Here is a 17,594-nt window from a genome sequence, read left to right as displayed (position 1 = left end):
AATTTATCCAGATTTGGTAGGAAAGGCTGTATTATCTTTCTTTAAAAAAAATGTCTAAAAGTTAGACTACCTCTTCTAATGTGAAAGTGCTTAACTTTAATAATATACTTAATTTGTAACATGGGTTCACCCGTTCTAACTTCATATTTTTTTCATTCTTAGTTACACCAGTAGTAACAATGATCTAGTTTAGTATACCACTGACAACAAAAATTAGTTGACAACTAAAATCAGTTGTCAGTCATATTAGTTGTATACAGAAATATATTCAAGTGCTGTATTGTAAATTATATGTTGCAAAAGCCATCAGCACCAGGCTTCCAAAACATAGATAGCCATCCTATAATCCGATTTACAGTACAATAAGTGCAATTTGTTAAAGAATATGTTTATTCACAACAATTACGTTTGGTAGCCTAAGTAAATACGGAGCACATGGAAATTTTGGAAGTGCTTGCTGAGATGACTTTAGAGACTCTAGATATTAGAAATAATTCTTTTCCTTTATCTTTTGTCATTCTTTAATTTCATTTAAATTTTATTCAAAAATTATTCCTTAAAGCAGAATGTACAGACGTATACATTCTTTCTAATGCACTATGTTGTTTCCTCTCAAGAAATAGTGAAGTAGTTCCTCCATATACTCCTTAAACCACCCAGAAAAGCACCCACAGCCTAACAGAGACCTAACAGTACCAGAAGTACTGTGTCATACTTGCATTAGTAGAGTAAATATTGAGTATCTCTATTAAGTGTCTGATTTTAAATTCCCAGGTATCCTTTCAGTGGCTATGGCTCCATACCCCAAGAAGGATGCAGGCAGATTCCTCACACACTGTGACCCTGAGAAATTTGGTGTACCCGTCTTCAGTGAATTGTATGGATTCCGCGATGAAGACACAAGCTCCCACAGCTTTCTAGATAGCAGTCTGTTCCCCAGTATTTAACTTGAGGGACATACCCAGACCTACTCAGGCAGAAGAATCACATCTCACTAGGGAGGACAAAGCTAAAAATACAAATGAAGGAACAAGGTCAGCCTTGAGCTCCATCTGTCTCCTCACTTTCTGTCCTGGGTACCTTGTCACCTGCCTTGCCTTTCCCTCTGAGGACAAAAAAAGTGAACATAACAAAGGAATGACTACCCGTGACATGAGCCTGGAAATCTACTAGTCCTGCTCACTCAACAATCTATAAATATAGCCACAGTCGTTTCTCTAGGATCTTTCTTCTCCACTTAAAACAGTGCATTTGTTGTTCTGCTGTAGGCTGCTCATTTGTCCTTCTTCCTCTTCCTTTTCTTCCTCTTTCTCTTCTTTTCTTTGTTGTTGTTCTTGTGGTCTGTTGCTCAAGTGCTAAGGCTGGCTTGACTTTAAAAACACCATGTGATTACTCCATCTCTTTTATTCTGTGATTTGTGCAAAATCTGTGAGAATTATTGCTTCTGAAAATAAACACTGATTACAGCAAGTTGTACTGGAATAGTACTAAAGTTAGTTACACTGTAACTTCTTACCTGCCATAGTTATTAAAGAACAGGGAAATGAAACAAATAAAACTCAGCAAATCTGCCTCTTGCCTTAAAAGTTACCCAGAACTCAGAAAACCAGTTTAATTTGTTCTTACAATAAAAGTTAATTGCATTTTTCCTTTTAGTAAAGAAGTCATGCTTATGTAGCACAATGTTTGTGTGTATTTAATTTCAGTTACTCTAATATCTTTCATAGTACTATTATCTTTTTTCTTTTTTTTTAAATTTGCATACTGTTTTCTTTATTACATTTTAAAAAGAGTGTTCTTAATTTTATGTGCAAAGGTTCATTTGCAGTCAGAATATAAGGAAATTTTTATATCTGAAGAATTAGCTTAATGGAACAGTTTTAAAGAAGCGGTAAAGTAGACTTAATGGTTTGGCTTGAAGCATTGTAATTGTATTTTATTTATTGACTCTTGGCAATCTTCCTCTTCAGCATCTGATTCCTCCTCCCAGCCCCTTGTTACAGCTCTCTCTGTGGCTTTATCATGTCACTATTTCTTTATTTTATTACTTCCCACAGTTGCCTCACTTGTTTGACAAATAAGAAAAACAAAACAATTAAAAAAAAAAAGAGGAACCCTTTGTACTGAATGTTTTTCCAGAGCTTGAACTCCAAGAACTCTGAGTTTTAACTTGGTGAACCCATAAAACTGCTGCTCTTTTGTCCACATCAGGACAAATCCTGCAACAGTTCTCAGCCGAGAGGTAGCAGGCTCATAGCGTGACCACATAATCAGTGTAGGCATTACACAGGGTGAATATTGGCTGAGGTAACATTATTGTAAAATAAATATTTAATACATTCTATGAAGTTTGGGGGAAAAAAAACAAGAGAGCCACCAACATCCTCCTCTGCAATAAAACCCAACCCAAACAACACCCCCACTCCTGCCATTTATTCCCTAACCTAGTTGTTTAAGTTGGGGACTTTTAAAGAATCTTTGAAGGCTACATCTATCTTTTCTTCTTCAAGGCACCTCAGCAGGAGAACAAGCATGGGAAAAGCTTGGGTAACAACAGAATCAAACTTTTTTGTGCTTCAGAAATAGAACAAGGCAAACACCTTCTCTCATAACCACATCCTGGCTATTTGTATTGGGTTTACGTAGCAACGTTTTGGTAGAGGTGGGGCTGCAGGAGTGGTTTCTGCGAGAAGATACTAGAAGCTGCCCCCATGTCACACAGACTTGCTGCTGGCCAAAGCTGGGCCAGTGAGCCCCGTCGGTAGCACCCCTGTGATACTATACTTCGGAAAGGGTAAAAAATGCTGCACAGCATCTGGGAGAGGGGAATGGGAAAACGCGAGAGAACGCCCCACAGACATCAAGGTCAGTGAAGAAGGAGGGGGAGGAGGTACTCCAGGCACCAGAGCAGAGGTTCCCCTAAAGCCTGTGGTGAAGAACATACTGATGCAGGTTGTGCCCCTGCAACCCATGGAAGCTAATGGTGGAGCAGATATACTTCCTGCACCTTGATGAAGATCCTGCACTGGAGTAGGTGGATGTGCCCTGAAGGAAGAGCAGGCTCCTGGTAGGAACTGGGGCCCATGGAGAGGAGCCCACATAGGAGCATGTTTGCTGGCAGGACTTGTGACCCTGTGGGGGACCCACGCTGGAGCAGTCTGTGAAGAACTGCAGCCTGTGAGAAGGATCCACACTGGAGAAATTTATGAGGGACTGTCTCCCATGGGAGGCACTCCCCGCTGGAGCAGAGGAAGAGTAGGAAGAGGAAGGAGCAACAGAGTCAAAACATGACCATAACTGACAAAACTGACCATAACGCCCATTCCTCTGTGCTGCTTGGGGGAGAGAGGTAGAAGAGTCAAGAATGCGGTTGAGCCTGGGAAGGGAGGGGTGGGGGGAAGGTGGTTTTAGATCTGTTCTTATTTCTTGCTATCCACATCTCCTATTAATTGGCAATAAATTAAAATTACTTTTCTCCGAGTTTAGTCTGTTTTGCCCGTGATGGTAACTGGTAAGTGATCTCCTTGTCTTTATCTCAACCCATGAGCTTTTCATCATATTTTCTCCCCCTGTTCTCTTGAAGAGAGGGAGTGACAGAGCAACTTGTTGGGCACCTGGCAGCCAGCCAAGGGCAACCCACCACACCATTAACCAGACAGAAAAAGGGAATGCACTTAATGCATAGATAAATTACATTGAAAATATGCTTCCTAGAAACTTTAAGTCATTTCCCCTCTATTTTTCTCCCTTATATCTGTGGTGGTTTGTTAACATATTTATAAATGAGGAGTTGGTGGCTTCTATTTTATAGAAGTAAAGGAACATATTTGATAGACATAAGAAAAATAAAAATTACACAGACATATGTTGTAAAAAAAATTAGGCAAATACAAAATTTATTAGGATTTTTTTTTTTAAGTAGAAATTTCAAAATGTAAGGATGCTGGTTGCACAAAATCAACATGTAATTATGGCAAAGCAAAACATCTTTTTTTTTTTTCTGCATCTTAATCGCCACTTAAGTGTTCAGTTATGAGTGAATTTATGTTTATCCAAAAAAAGTTTTGTAAAGTAAAATACTAATAGTGACCCTAAGTAGCAGGGAAACTGTTACTTCCCTATTAAAATAAGTAGTATAATAAAAATGTCAGGAAAAATCTTTTTCTGGCAGAACAAATCTACTTGCTTAATAAAAGGAAGTATTCATGTTCGTGTTAAAACAAATTATTTGTGAATTAATATATCCCTGTGGAGATCTTATTGATTTAATCAAGGTGTAGACTACTTCTGCAGATACTCATATTGGAAGCTCAAATTTAGACAATGTAAATACTTCTTACAAATGAAAACAGAAGTATTGAAAATAGCAGGATATATATTTCATGCAGTTACATGTGAAAGTATTGGTAAATTGTATAGATTTGTTATTAAAACAGTCACATCAGTAATAATTTTACAGTAGCAGATGAAGACCTTTTGCTATAGCAAAATCTGGTTATTGCTTATTCGCATATGCTATAATAAACCTTCTGGCAAACTTGTTCTTCCATTAAATTTTATAAAATTTAGCAACATACCCACATACAATACATCTTACCACATAAAGTGAAAAGGTTACTATTTAGATAGTTTGATAGTTTTATAGAAAAGAATGGATTAGGATCATTTGCAAAGGGATTCGAACACTGAAGTATATGATGTTCAGGTGCCCAGTGATCTGCGAAATACATAGATTTTGGGTAGCCTAAGAATGCCGTGCTCAGTAAGCTTATTTAAGGTACTGGAAGCAGGTTAACTGTACCATGTGCAAAGCATAAAATACATATGGAAAATCCAACACTTAAGACCAGGTTTCACAGCAGGCAGCAAGCTGGCTGGACTACAATGCCAATAACCTTTTTTCTTCCTCTGCAGCCCAGAGCAGATCAATTTTTAGGTTAGAAAAACCAAAAACACTTCAATTTTTTTTGGCCACCAGACTAATGGTGAGAGATCCCTATAGAGTCTTGAGCTCAAATCCTTTCTTCAAACTGAAGTAGAAAGAGGATTTAGAAAAGCAAGCAAGCAAGCAAACAACACCCCCTAACCCTTTCAGTGATAGAAAATGGCCCATAAACATATTCAATTAGAAAAAAAAAAGAAGAAGAAAAGGAAACAAAGGAAGAAATGGAAAAAAAAGAATAAAATGAAAAAAAAGAAGAAAAGGAAAAAAATAAAAAAACCCCACATTTTTGCTGAGGTCAGACGTTTACCTATATGTGATACTTGTGAGCATCATAGTTGGTGAATAACGTTATGTACCTCATCTGTAAAATCAAAACCTTGGAAGTGCTGGGTTTTTATCCACAATGCAGTCCCATACTGCGTAAACTGAGCTAGCTAAGGTACTAAACCCAAATTATATGTTAGCTAAGCACCAAGCAGGACAAATGGATCCAGACCTAAGGTTTTCTTTATTTTGCTTTAGTGTCATTGATCCTTAACTCTGTAAACTGCCTCCAAGATTAGGCATCAACCAAAGCTTCTAAGAACCACTTATATGTTAAACACACAGTGTGGAGAATCTGTGACATCCCATTGAGGGATGCTAAAATCAAAAAAGTCAGATCGAGGTCTTAGATGTGTCAGCATACATGAGATCTTGAATTTTGTTTACATAAAGTTGTCAACTATATATACATATATACATTCAAAATGGGTACAGATCTTCCTGATAATTATAGAACAAGTTTACATGAGCAGGCAAGGAGATCAAAACACAACACTACCAATAATGATGCATCCATTGATCCAAATGACATCTGCTGAAATGCTACACTCTTGAAGAATCTTTTCATTGTCACCTTCCCCAAAAGCTACATTCAGGCACTCCTTCAGGTGACCCTTGCACCATTTCCTGATTCGCACTCAGAGGATATGCCACTGTCCCCCTTACTGTGCTTGAAGGGGGACAGAGTGCTATAGGAGCTAGAAGTGGTTCTAACAGAGGAATATTTTCTGTCTGATCCAATGTCATAACCTGCAAAATAAAATGTGACTGCCATTAAGCACAGAACGTGTTTTTGTGTTATCTGATAAAATATATGATAAACAATTTAAGGCTGGCCATTGTCCATTAATGGTCTGCTTATCAAAATTTTCAGTAGTTTCTTTTGAACGGTTTTAACACCTTGTCACTCACTACTCAGGGCAAGAATAACCAAGCCCTCAGAGGAATGATAGCATCTCCTGAAAGAAAAAAAAAAAAAAAAGTCAGCATAGCATACACTCATTGACAATTTTTTTTAAAAAGTTTTCTGTGTGATTTTGAAGTCAGCTTTGTTTTAAAGGGAAAATATTTTTTTTTTTAATTCTGAAAAACTTCCCTGTAAAGAGACAAAATAAATTTTATTAATGTGATTTTGGAAATTTTGGAAACGTGAGTTGAAAAAAAAAATCTGAGATGTTGATATATACCTACAGGCTCATATTTTACTGAACATATTGGAAATATAATAATTCTAACAATCATAAAAAGATGACACAGTGCTTGTTTGGGTTTTTTAAGTACCTAAAATAATATATATAAAATGATTGACTAAATTGTCTGAGCCCTAGGTCCACTATGAAGACAGATTTTTCAAAGTTCTGGGCCTACTTGGCCATGCAAAACATTCGTTTGAATAAATGTTGTGAGTAGTCAGCAGAAAACCCTACATGAGTTTATGAATTAACTGCTAGAGGCCACAAGACTGTATCAAATCACGTGCTGTAACCCTAGGAAAAACTCTTTTAGTTCTTTTTTTTTTTTTTTTTTTTTTCTCTTTTTGACCTGTGTTCTTGTTTCACGTCCTTCTTTTTCCCCTCACCTTTTGGAAATATCTGTCAAATGTCCAGAATTTCTTTTAAACACTTTGTTATGAAATTCATCTAAGATGATTGCTAACTAAACAGTTCACAAATATTATAGGTTTAAAAAATTATAGTTACAAAATCTATATATATATATATGTTTCTGTGGGATATTTCACAGCTCTTCTAAATGTATTTCAGTTACGGAATTTTTCTTTCTTCCTTGAGAGCTTTGAAAAAGATTGTAAAAATCTGAGAAGTCTGTTATCCTAGCACATTTGTAATGGTACAGTTAATGATAATATATCCAGTGAAATGCTAGGAAGTCACTGAACTTCAAAAGTTTTATTCAGAAATGTTAAAAAGATTTATGTTAATGCTTGAAGATTGAATTCAGAATCTGCAGAGATAAGCATATACTTTGCTGCATCATAACCATGATATGATTTGAAACACTTTCGGTTTATTTATTCTTTATTTCTGTCGCAGTATTCTGAACTGTGTAAGAAGACTGATATCTTAATTCAGACTACTATCTTTAATAAATAAACAAGATACTGTACATTGTTGTATGAATTCTTTGCCTTATTATTCATAGAGATGGATTAACTTATAAGTGAGGATCAGAAATAATTCTTTTTTTAATGGCTCCCAATCCAAGCTATAAGACTGAGAAAATACAGTTTGGTCTAAATGTTAAACACATGGCTGCCTGGAGAGAGTCATGTTTGTCGCTATCTGTCTTCTTTCCAGGGTAAAACTGAACAATACATCTTCCATGAAGATTTCAGCATGTAAAAGTAAGGTATACAAAGAAGTGAGAAAGATTGCTCCCACAAGAAAATGCACTGAGTATAACTGTAGCTCAGTGTTAAAGAGATGGCATTACAAAGGAAGACATTCATTCACAGAGCTGATCCCACAAGAACTACAAAGCCTCATGTAGAAGCTTAGACGAAACAGTAATTGGCAAAGAATTTCATAGGGGTTTTATCAGTCTTCTTTGTCCTGTATGCATGTTTGCGTATACTCTTTTGAGTAGGAATATCAGGAAAGGGCTAACAAATTAAGGAATTCATCAGTTCAATACAAAGGGGTGCTAAGAGAGACACAAAGTTGATTTCTTTGCTTTTATGTATACATTAATCCATATACAGGGAGTGTAATGTTTAATATAAAATTTACTTATTTGAAGTTATTTGATGTTACACAGGATTTTTGATTTAGCAGAGTGATACAAAATATACTGAAAAGACAATACAAACACAAGTTACACTTCACAAAATAAAGCAATGGCAATACACGGTTCAGTCACAACGTGATTGCCATTACCGATCTCTATAATATGCTCACCATCATGGGCACCCCCAATTACCAGGAAATATGTGTGTTGAAGCCAGCTCAAACCCAGTGATGTCTAAAATTATTTTGTTAGTTGCTTTCTTGTCGTCCTGTGTTGGGCTGAGCCATGTATTCACTCTGCCCATGCTGACCTAGCAAACTCAGGGAGACATTCACACTCTTTGAATGAACTCAGGGAGAAATTTTTAAACCACTAGCTGATCCACTCAACTGATAATAGTTATTTATCTGAAGAAAAGGCCACTCTCTGGTCCCCTGTGTGTCCAGATGAAGTCAGCTTCTTTTCAATAGCTTGGGTCAGTCAAAACCTTCCTGATTCTCTGAGCTTCATGGGCACACCATCTTTGCCCATCTCTTCTATTGTACGGCTTTATTGGTCAGTCATAGATCAGAAGTTAGAGGAGAATGACTTCCTATTTGCAGTGCTCCCCTCCAATAGTCTTTTGGTAGATTTTCAGAAGGCATTGGATTTTTTCAATTGTCGTACAGATCAAGTAACTTATCTTTTGCATGTAAATGGCAAAATATAACTTTAATGGCAAAAAGTAACTGCCATTTTGCCTATAAATGTTCATATTCCTGGTAAATGAAATCATATTTATGGTAGCTCTTTGTCCACCATCTTATTCCAGACATCTAAAAGTGCCTATTACTTTCCACTGATGATAAAAAAGATCAACTAGAACAACTATCTGAAATGTAGTCCTCTATGTTTTAGCTAACTACATGTGGCCACATGAGTAACAAAAGTCTACAACCAAAACACAGCTTCCAATAATCAGAGGAAAAGTAACAAAAGATGTTGTTCCTCCCTCTTTTCAGTCATTTCTTCTATACTCTAAAAACAAGCTTTTAAATGACATACTACATAACAAATATTTAATTTTTAATATGGAAACAACAGGTCTCATTACTAGAGCTTTCAGTCATTTCATCCACTAGATCCTGATGAAAAAGCAAGGAACCATAACACCAGTAACATTTGTGCCTGCTACTATGTGCTGAAAAAACATTTAATTTACAAGGACTAAGTCAGGGCCAATCAAGAGATTTTGCATCTTAAAGATAACACAAGGCATGGTCTAGTCCATATAATGCAGGCACCCAAATTTTAGGTGCATAGTGTCATTGAGTCAGTGTATAAACTACAAGTATTTGAGGATATCTAAAAGAATATCACAGTTCTCCAAGTTGTATGGAAAACTGGAGGAACATAAAGACTACTCACACAACATGGACATATGTAGTCTAGAAATTATTTGAAAACCAAAAATAGTTGAATTTGGCTAACAGGTTGCTTTTTATTTTTGTCTTGAACATTATTTTTACCAATTCATTATCAAAATAAAGGAGTATTATTTATCTTAAAAGTATAAGATTTTAAAAAATCCCAACAAATAACTGACAATGCATGTTCTTAATTTGCTGATTGTCAGAAAGAAACCTAACTAAAAAAAACTTTTGATACGTTCCATTAAGTATGTCTCTACTAGTATCCTATCTGACCTTTCAATTAAGCCCGACCATGTTGTTTATTCAAGGAGCTTTGAACAAGGATTTGAAAAGTCTTAGCTGTTTTCCCAAATGACATAGCAGATTGCTTCAAAATCAATTATGTTACCTTTAGAAATTGTAATGTAAACCTTTTGCAAAACTGGATTTTTTGAGTTCTATATTCATGAGACACAAAAAGTACTGAGCGTAGAGACTTAAAGCTTATTTTCTATCACTTTACATACATTTTCTATGAATTTCCTATTTCCTGTACAGGCCAGAATGCCTCATGACATCCTAAAATTAAAGAAAGGCAATCTCATTGTCGACCTTACATTCTTCTAGAACATGGAGTCTTACTTTTTTCACAGCAGGTTAGAATTAAATTAGGAGATATATTTATCATTTCTTATTCTAATTTTCCCTTGCACGTAGCACCATCACTTCTTGCAATATTCTTGTTTGAATTATTAAGACCATATTACCTATGCCTGTGGATTTCTTTGAATGTCGTTTGACAGATGGAGAAAAAAGGAGTCATCCCAAGACCTGAGTTAATCCTTCTTAATATCACGTGTTTAAGGTCCATGAGGTAAGGGATTACCTACTTTTACCTTCCCCTTTAATCAGGGAAAGCGACACTTACAAAGAACATTTCAGTCTTTGGGACCTAATCTGCCTTCTGTGTAATCTACAGCGCTACAGGCTTGGGAAAGAGTGGCTGGAGAGCTGCCTAGCAGAAAAGGACCTGGGGGTGTTGGTCAACAGCCAGCTGAATATGAGCCAGCAGTGTGCCCAGGTGGCTAAGAAGGCCAAGAGCATCCTGGCCTGTAAGAGGAACAGCATAGTGAGTAGGACTAGGGAAGTGATCATCGCCCTGTACTTGGCACTGGTGAGGCCCCATCTGGAGTACTGTATCCAGTTTTGGGCCCCTCACTACAAGAAAGACATTGAGGTGCTGGAGCGTGTGCAGAGAAGGGCAACGAAGCTGAGGGGTCTGGAGAACAAGTGTTATGAGGAGCAGCTGAGGGAACTGGGGTTGTTTAGCTTGGAGAAAAGGAGGCTGAGAGGAGACCTTATCGGTCTCTACAACTGGTCTCTACAATCAGTCTCTACAACCGGTCTCTACAATTGGTCTCAGAACCCCTGCAACAAAGAACTCCCTATCCTCTGTCACCTCAACTGAAGGTGGTAACCTGGAGGACAGGGGGCAATGGCAGGAAGTTCCTGCATGGTGCAACAGGCGCCGCACTTGAGACAGCCCTGCGACTACCCCATCTTCCCAGGTGCTATTATTTAACAGGTACAGTGCTCTGCAGAGGAACCTGGATGATGACAAGCACAATATTTCTCCTACCTTGGAGCCGTCAGCAAGGTCTAGTCAGACCTCCCTCTGCATCAAAACCTCTGCGGTAAAGAAGAAAAAACGGGTCCTTGTCATAGGTGACTCACTACTGAAGGGAGCGGAAGGCCCAATGTGCAGGCCGGACCCGGTACATAGGGATGTCTGCTGCCTCCCTGGGGCCAGGGTCAAGAACGTGAAGAGGATGCTTCCTTCCCTGGTATGGCCCTCAGACTACTGGCTCGCTGGTGAGGTGCCAGGGCGTAGTTGCTCAGCGCTCACGGGCCAGTGTGCCAGTATTTCTGAAAGCCAGAAGGCACACCACATCTCAAGGGTCAAAACTACACACACAACTCCCTCTCTTAAATGCTTATACACCAATGCACGCAGCATGAGGAATAAGCAGGAAGAGCGGGAGATCTGTGTGTGGTTGCAGGGCCACAATCTCATTGCAATTACTGAGACCTGGTGGGACAGCTCACATGACTTGAATGCTGTCCCGGATGGCTACGTCCTTTTCAGGAAAGACAGACCAGCGAGGCGTGGTGGTGGAATTGCACTCTATGCGAGAGAGCATTTGGAATGCATTGAGCTGTCACTGGGGGCGGATGAAGAGAGGGTCGAGAGCTTAAGGGTAAGGACTAAGGAGCAGGCAAATATGAGGGACACTGTTGTGGGTGTTTATTACAGGCCACCTGATCAGGATGGGGAAGCTGATGAGGCTTTCTAGAGACAGCTGAAGGTAGCCTCGCAATCGCAGGCCTTGGTTCTCATGGGGGACTTCAATCACCCCATTATCTGCTGGGAAGACCACACAGCCAGGCATGCACAGTCCAGGGGGAATCCTCCAGTGCATTGGTGATAACTTTTTGACACAGGTGGTACAGGAGCCAACAAGGAGAGGAGCACTCCTGGACTTGGTACTGACAAACACAGAGGGACTGGTGGAGGACATTAAGGTTGGGGGCACCCTAGATTGTAGTGATCATGAAATGATAGAGTTCAGGATCATGGGTACTACGCACAAAACATCAAGAAGTAAAATTACAACCTTGGATTTCAGGAGGGCTAACTTCGACCTCTTCAAGAAACTGCTTGGAGAGATCCCGTGGGCTAGGGCTCTGGAAGGCAAAGGGGCTCAAGAAAACTGGTTGGTATTCAAAGACCACTTCCTCCAAGCTCAGGATCGGTGCATCCCTAAGAGAAAGAAATTGGCTAAGGGACGCGGGAGACCTGCATGGTTGAGCAGGGAGCTTCTGAAAAAGCTCAAGTGGAAGAAGGAAGTTTACAATAAGTGGAAGAAGGGACTGACCCCTTGGGAGGATTACAAGAATGCTGCCAGAGCGTGCAGGGATGAAACAAGGAAAGCCAAGGCCGCCTTGGAATTGAACCTGGCTAGGGATGTCAAGCTCAACAGGAAGGGCTTCTACAAGTATATTGGAAGCAAAAGGAAGACCAGAGAAGTTGTGGGCCCACTGTTGAATGAAACAGGAACCATGGTGACAGAGGATGTGAAGGCAGAGTTACTGAATGCCTCCTTTGCTTCAGTCTTTACTGCTCAGACCAACCCTCAGGAGTCCCAGGCATTGTGGGAAGTAATGGGGAAAGAAGAAGACTTCCCTTGGGTTGAGGAGGATCGAGTGAGGCATCAATTAGATCAATTAGATATTCACAAGTCCATGGGCCCCGATGGGATGCACCCGAGAGTTCTGAGGGAGCTGGCGGAAGTCGTTGCTGGGCCACTCTCCATCATCTTTGAAAGGTCCTGGAGAACAGCCGAGGTGCCTGAGGACTGGAGGAAAGCCAACGTCACTCCAGTCTTCAAAAAAGGCAAGAAGGAGGACCTAGGGAACTACAGGCTGGTCAGCCTCACCTCCATCCCTGGAAAGATGATGGAATAGCTCATTCTGGGTGTCATCTGAAGGCATGTGGAGGAAAAGAATGCTATCAGAAGTACTCAACATGGATTCACCAAGGGGAAATCATGTCTGACTAATTTGATAGCCTTCTATGATGGCATGACTGGATGGGTAGATGAGGGGAGGGCGGTAGATGTGGTCTACCTTGACTTCAGCAAGGCATTTGACACTGTCTCCCACAGCATCCTCATAGGGAAGCTTAGAAAGAGTGGGCTTGATGAATGGACAGTGCAGTGGATAGATAACTGGTTGAAAGACAGAGCTCAGAGGGTAGTGATTAGGGGCACAGAGTCTAGTTGGAGGTCAGTGACAAGTGGTGTTCCCCAGGGGTCAGTACTGGGTCCAGTTCTCTTCAATATGTTCATCAATGACCTGGATGAGGGGATAGAGGGCACCCTCAGCAAGTTTGCTGATGACACAAAGCTGGAGGGGGTGGCTGACACACCAGAAGGCCGTGCCGCCATACAGAGAGACCTGGACAGGTTGGAGATCTGGGCAAAGAGGAACCTTATGAAATTCAACAACGGCAAGTGTAGGGTGCTGCACCTGGGGAGGAAAAACCCCATGCATCAGTACAGGTTGGGGGCTGACCTGCTGGAGAGCAGCTCAGTGGAAAGAGACCTGGGAGTCCTGGTGGACAACTGGATGACCATGAGCCAGCAATGTGCCCTTGTGGCCAAAAAAGCCAATGGCATCCTGGGGTGCATCAAGAAGAGTGTGGCCAGCAGGTCGAGGGAGGTCATCCTCCCCCTCTACTCTGCCTTGGTGAGGCCGCACCTGGAGTACTGTGTCCAGTTCTGGGCTCCCCGGCTCAAGAAGGACAGGGAACTGCTGGAGAGGGTGCAGCAGAGAGCTACCAAGATGATTAGGGGCCTGGAACACCTCTCTGATGAAGAAAGGCTGAGGGATTTGGGTCTCTTCAGCCAAGAAGAAAGACAGCTGATGGGGGATCTTATCAATGTTTATAAATACTCAAAGGGTGTGTGTCAGGAGGATGGGGACAGGCTCTTCTCAGTGGTGTCCGGGGACAGGACAAGAGGTAACGGGCACAAACTTGAGCATAGGAAGTTCCACCTAAACATGAGGAGGAACTTTACTTTGAAGGTGGCAGAGCACTGGAACAGGCTGCCCAGAGAGGTGGTGGAGTCTCCAACTCTGGAGACATTCCAAACCCGCCTGGACGCGTTCCTGTGCAATCTGCTCTAGGTGACCCTGCTCTGGCAGCGGGGTTGGACTAGATGATCTCCAGAGGTCCCTTCCAACCCTATGATTCTATGATTCTATGAACCACCTGAAAGGAGGTTGCAGCAAGGTGGATGTCAGTCTCTTCTCCCAAGTAACAGGAGATAGGACAAGAGGAAATGTCCTCAAGCTGTGCCAGGGGAGGTTTAGACTGGATATACAGGAAAAATTTTTACACTGAAAGGGTTGTTGAGCATCGGAACAGGCTGCCCAGGGAAGTGATGGATTTGTCGTCCCTGGAGGTATTTAAAAGATGGGTAGACATAGTGTTTAGCGAAATGGTTTAGTGATGTTTTTTGTCGGTGTTAAGTTGATGGTTGGACTTGATGATTTGAAAGGTGCCTTCCAACCTAGACAATTCTAAGATTCTATGATTCTATGATTTTATGATTTTGCTGCAGCTCAGCTTAGCATTAATGAGAAAAAATGTTGAACTCTAAGAGACTATGCAAGCTAAGACCTTGTAAGATAAGAGAAGCAAATATATAGACAAGTGAAACTGTTGAGACTAATATTATTTCAGGACTTAAAAGAAAAATGCTGACATGAAAGAGTGTAAAAGCCCAAGAAAAAAAGCAGAGTCAGAAGGTTTTAGCAGAAACAAGGATCAGACCAGACCTTTCCTCCAGAAGTACTGGAGGAAAATAATCCCCACTTGGCTGATAACTGTCTGGACAGTAAAAACTCAGGAGGAGTCTCTGCTGATACTGCAAGCCTGATTATTTCAGTAGTGTAATAATATAATACTCATATCTGCTATGTGTATTAGCAGTATATAGCTCCTGTATATTCTTTTATATATTCTTAACAGAGTCTTTTTTTCAGATGGTCAAAGATGCCTGAAAAGTAGAGAGGTGCACCTGGAGTTCCCAATCTCTCTTCACATACTACACAGAGAACTTAGATAGCTGGTTGGTGTCAAAGCTAAGATAAACCTCATATATAATGGACATATGCAGGATTTTATGATGGGTTAGTAGTTTATGATCACTCAGATTTGCAATGACAATTACAAATTCATAGACCACAACTGAGGAACTGCTGTCCTTCAGATTTCTGCATTGCATAAAAAATTAGAAACTGATCTTATATGATCAAGCCATATGCGGAACATTTTGTATTGAATATTTCCCATATTTTCATGAGCTTCGAGCCTGAAAGGTTTGTTGCTTTTTTTTTTTTTAACAACAGGAAAAAAAAAAATGAAAAAACAACTATCTATCTGATGGATATTTATTTGACTTTTAAAATAACTTCTGAACTATAAAACATAGATGCAAATTGTATTCATATTTTCTTGTGCTCACTGGCTCACAGGGCTCAGCCATCAAAGCTGGTAGCATTGTTTAATGCAAAAACTGTTTTTAGAAGGCTTGGGATTTTTTTGTTTGTTTGTAGTTTGTATTTTAGTTTTGTTTTTGTTTTTGTTTTTTTTCCTCTCCTATTACCCAGCTTACTGGTAATTTTAAGTCCTTTCTTTCTTTCCTTTCCTTTCTTTCTTTCCTTTTTTTTTTTTTCCCATGTTCTGAAAAGGGATAGTTCGCTTCCTTCATTTTCAAAGTATTTAGAAACATTTGTTTATTTTTTCTGTTTTATATTTTATCTTTATTTGCATTCTCTGCATACCCTGAAAAAAAGTTACAGAGAATACAGAGATCTAAAATAATAACAGTAAAATGTTGTTAAAAGAATTGCATGCTAGTCATCCTTGCAGAAACTGACACACTGACACTAATTTAGTTTGTAGAGAAAAATAAATTCTAGAATGAATTGATGTATCTGGTTTTATTTCATTATTTTAAAGCATGTTCTTCTTGTGTTTTGAGAAATTGTAAGGATAATGTTCCCTAACTTCAATATAAATTCAAACATTCTGAAAAATGCACCACTACAAATTAAAAAAAAAAACAAAACCAAAACCAAACCACTAGTAAAATATAAAGCTGATCTGAAATTTTAAAATTTTATCCAAATATCATCTTGATATATTCTGAACACAATTTTGATGAAATTTCACCCATTGTCCTACAGAAAACAGTGCAAGATATTTTATTTCTGAAATCATATCTGTCAGAAATGTTGGGGCCTATGCAGTTAGAAGTCAAACTGTGCACCTTGAATTACAACAAGGCAGAAGTCTAAAATGCTTCTGTAATGAACAAGTATTTATAAGAAGTAAACTGATGCTTTTGTAACTTTCTTCAACCACAGCTGGAGTTAATTCCACTTACAGACACAAGGCAAAAAACATTGAGAATAAGCGGTGGAACTTGCTCGCACCTTAGAAGAAACATTTTTGTTCCTGACGAAGATGAGAAAATATTTGTGTCTATTGCTGTTAACTAAAACATCTAGGATTATTTAGGACTTCAACAGTTTAAAATGACTAAATAAAAGGTAAAATGATTTTCCTATGAAGTAGATTGCTCATTTTTTCTTCCTTCTTTTTTCTTTTTTTCTTTTTTCCCCAAATCTGCCAGGCTGCCTCTTATTGGCCTAAGTTGTGAGGTTGGGCTATCTGAGATTTTACCCTAAGTGGACATGCTAAAAGACACCAAAGACATGTTATCTCTGAAGATAGGCTTTATTAGAACCCAAAATAATAAATTAGAGCAGATAAGGGCTTTCTTTGAAATGGAATCTATACATGCCCGAGCTATCAGCACAGCTTAAAGCCCTGCCTGGTGCGTTCACAAGAGAGACTTGTGTTTCAGATAAGTGCAGATTAACCTCAGGGGAGACATCCCCCAGCCAGAGCTAGTGCAAAGCAGGCTATATGTCATCATAACAGCCTTATTTATCCGAAAGTTCTGTATTAATTTTCAGAAAGACCACATTAAAATTAGGGTTTGATGATGTTTACTTACACTGTGAGACTGATATAAAGCACAGAGGTATCAGCAAATGCAGCTGCTGAAGGCATACGGACCACATGAACACCACGCCCTGCACCACAGCACAGGGGGACAGGGAGTACGTGGTGCCTGCACAGTGGCTCTCAGAGAGGATTTCACTGGCCATCCTTCAAATCAGGGATGGTCCTACTGTTCCTGTTTTCTGTCACGTACTCTTCAACCTCCCTCATGTTATACATCCACAAGGACACACGCAAACAAACACACTCACATCTAATACAAGACTATTCGTCGAGAACCTGAACACCATTAGAACTGCCATTAGGGCTATAGAAAAGAATACTGCTTGATATTAAAAATGGTGGTACCAGGATGCCAATACTGGCTTGAGAAGCAGCTAGCTCTTCAGCCCTTTCAGCTTGCCTTCTCATTATTACAGCAATCACCATGTTCATCCACTGGGCCCACAGACAGTTGGAATCAACTATCATTTCTGTGATTACAAAGCGCGTGTGCAGAGCAAATTCCTAATACCACATCTCCTGCACA

This window comes from Rissa tridactyla, chromosome 1 (genome assembly GCF_028500815.1).
Source record: "Rissa tridactyla isolate bRisTri1 chromosome 1, bRisTri1.patW.cur.20221130, whole genome shotgun sequence".
NCBI lineage: Eukaryota > Metazoa > Chordata > Aves > Charadriiformes > Laridae > Rissa > Rissa tridactyla.
This window is presented reverse-complemented; position numbering follows the sequence as displayed.